Here is a 3,866-nt window from a genome sequence, read left to right as displayed (position 1 = left end):
TCAGATATACTTGTGGGAGTGATTTAACGATTCATTCCGTGCAAATATCTCGTCGCCTTTAGGATATGAAATTGAACTTAATTTTGTGTTTTTCCCATACTTCATCATTAAACCTGACTGCGCATGTGCTTTTAGCGATGGAATGAACGGAAATTAAATGTGTACAGACAGGCAGCTATTGGTTTGATCAACCATAAACAAATTGGTGAATACTGGATTGATAAAACATGTATAGATAGGCGAATACTATATTGATAAATTATGTATAGATAGTTATTTAATTATATAGTTACAGATATTTGTACACGGTTTATCAATCCATTAATCGACTAACTATACATGGTTTATCAATCCATTAATCCTTTATCTGTACACGGTTTATCAATCCATTAATCCTTTATCTGTACACGGTTTATCAATCCATTAAACGTATATCTGTATATGGTTTATCAATCCATTAATCCTTTATCTGTACACGGTTAATCAATCCATTAATCCTTTATCTGTACACGGTTTATCAATCCATTAATCGTCTATCTGTATATGGTTTATCAATCCATTAACCGTCTATCTGTATATGGTTTATCAATCCATTAATCGTATATCTGTATATGGTTTATCAATCCATTAATCGTATTTGTATATGGTTTAAACATTAATCGTATATCTGTATATGGTTTATCAATCCATTAATAGTCTATCTGTGCATGGTTTATCAATTCATTAATCGTCTTTTTGTACATGGTTTATCAATCCACTAATCCTTTATCTGTATATGTTTTTATCAATCCATTAATCGTATATCTGTATACGGTTTATCAATCCATTAATCGTATATCTGTATACGGTTTATCAATCCATTAATCGTATATCTGTATACGGTTTATCAATCCATTAATAGTCTATCTGTATATGTTTTTATCAATCCATTAATCGTATTTGTATATGGTTTATCAATCCATTAATCGTCTATCTGTATATGGTTTATCAATCCATTAATCGTCTCTCTGTACATGGTTAATCAATCCATTAATCGTCTCTCTGTACATGGTTTATCAATCCATTAATCGTCTATCTGTATACGGTTTATCAATCCATTAATCGTCTATCTGTATATGGTTTATCAATCCATTAATCGTCTATCTGTATATGGTTTATCAATCCATTAATAGTCTATCTGTACATGGTTTATCAATCCATTAATCGTCTATCTGTATATGGTTTATCAATCCATTCATCGTCTATCTGTATATGGTTTATCAATCCATTAATCGTCTATCTGTATATGGTTTATCAATCCATTAATCGTATATCTGTATATGGTTTATCAATCCATTAATCGTCTATCTGTATATGGTTTATCAATCCATTAATCGTCTATCTGTATATGGTTTATCAATCCATTAATCGTCTATCTGTATATGGTTTATCAATCCATTAAAAGTCTATCTGTACATGGTTTATCAATTCATTAATCGTCTTTTTGTACATGGTTTATCAATCCATTAATCTTTTATCTGTATATGTTTTTATTAATCCATTAATCGTATATCTGTATACGGTTTATCAATCCATTAATCGTATATCTGTATACGGTTTATCAATCCATTAATCGTCTCTCTGTACATGATTTATCAATCCATTAATCGTCTCTCTGTACATGGTTTATCAATCCATTAATCGTCTATCTGTATATGGTTTATCAGTCCATTAATCGTCTATCTGTATATGGTTTATCAATCCATTAATCGTATATCTGTATATGGTTTATCAATCCATTAATCGTATATCTGTATATGGTTTATCAATCCATTCATCGTCTATCTGTATATGGTTTATCAATCAATTAATCGTCTATCTGTATATGGTTTATCAATCCATTAATCGTATCTGTACACGGTTTATCAGTCCATTAATCGTCTATATGTATACGGTTTATCAATCCATTAATCCTCTATCTGCATATGGTTTATCAATCCATTAATCCTTTATCTGTATATGGTTTATCAATCCATTAATCGGCTATCTGTATATGGTTTAAACATTAATCGTATATCTGTATACGGTTTATCAATCCATTAATCGCCTATCTGTATATGTTTTTATCAATCCATTAATCGTATATCTGTATATGGTTTATCAATCCATTAATCATATATCTGTATACGGTTTATCAATCCATTAATCGTCTCTCTGTACATGGTTTATCAATCCATTAGTCCTTTATCTGTATATGGTTTATCAATCCATTAATCGTCTATTTGTATATGTTTTTTTTCAATCCATTCATCGCCTTTCTGTTAATGATTGATCAAAACTATAATCACCTTTCTGTACATCGTTTATCAATCCATTAATCGCTTACGTTTTCGAAAGCGCGTTCGGACTTAATCGTAAAACAAGTGATGGTGGTAGAGATGATCCGTAAGTTATGAAAAAAGCATCGACCAATCAGAATGAACGAAGCAAAACAAATCCACGGACATTTGAATGCGGGTTAAAAAGCTCATTCCAGATAAATAATACTTTTAACTATGAACCCGGTTAATAACATTTTTGGAGGATATGTTTCGAAAAACATTTCTCTTGTCAACTTTTTGTATAGCGTTAAATAAGGAAAGGTATATTAATTGATGTACATATGGGTGATGTAATTCAGCTCAATATTAACATGGATATGTTATAAAGATATACTGTATCAATCTGTAAAAGATTATGCTGTGTTAATCCTGGTAAATTTGAATCATTTTTTTAGTAACTCCGTGTCGTTTTCTATGCTTGTCAAATACGCATTTCTTCGTCTATAGGATCTAATTATCAGATTTTGATAAAGTTTCCATCAATCTGATTGTCCTACTACACGTTCCGAACACTAAGATCATTGTTAACGTTAATTCAACATCATTATATCGTACGTGAATGAAAAGCATAGGTTTATTATTCAGCCATCGGGGTCAGTATGAGCAAACTCAAAATACAAAAAAAAATGTTACGTTAGCATGTAATGAGTCACAAATGTTCTGATCGAAATTGAGTGTGCTTTAATGCATATCATATATCCATTTTACCAGCAGCGATCGATATTTCAAGGACAATGACGCCTCTTATCTTTGAGTCATTCCCACTGCCCCGACAGGTGTCATACCTAAAGGATCAATATTATCGCTGATGGGTCCGCGCCTCGGCCTCAGCTTTTATGATTCGATTTTTTAATTGGGTGTCATTACAGCAATGACAGCGCGGGTGAGTGATTGTTTTCGTCATGGAATATGTAAAGCTATCACTTACTAAAGTACTGGTATGTTTTACGACCAACATTTCAGACCAAATATTCACATCACTCCCTACATTGTTATCTGCATTATGACATGAAATTGATTTGGTTAAAACATTCTTCTTCTAAACACATCTGTATCATATATACTAGGCACGTTTGTCATATGCTACACAAATTTATATTGCACTAAATAAATTTATTTCAAACTACACACATTTATAATATACTCCACACATTTGTATAATATTACATGCATTTGTATTATACATGTACTACTCATATTTCTACAATTATTTGTAACACATCTGCATCATTCTTCCCAAATTTGGATCATCTATACACATTGTATCATACTATACACATTGTATCCTCTATACACATTATACCATACTATACACATTGTATCCTCTATACACATTGTATCATACTATACACATTGTATCATACTACACACATTGTATCATACTACACACATTGTATCATACTATACACATTGTATCATACTACACACATTGTATCATACTATACACATTGGATCATACTACACACATTGTATCATACTACACACATTGTATCATATTACACACAT

This window comes from Pecten maximus, chromosome 9, assembly GCF_902652985.1.
Source record: "Pecten maximus chromosome 9, xPecMax1.1, whole genome shotgun sequence".
NCBI classification, from domain to species: Eukaryota; Metazoa; Mollusca; class Bivalvia; order Pectinida; family Pectinidae; genus Pecten; species Pecten maximus.
This window is presented reverse-complemented; position numbering follows the sequence as displayed.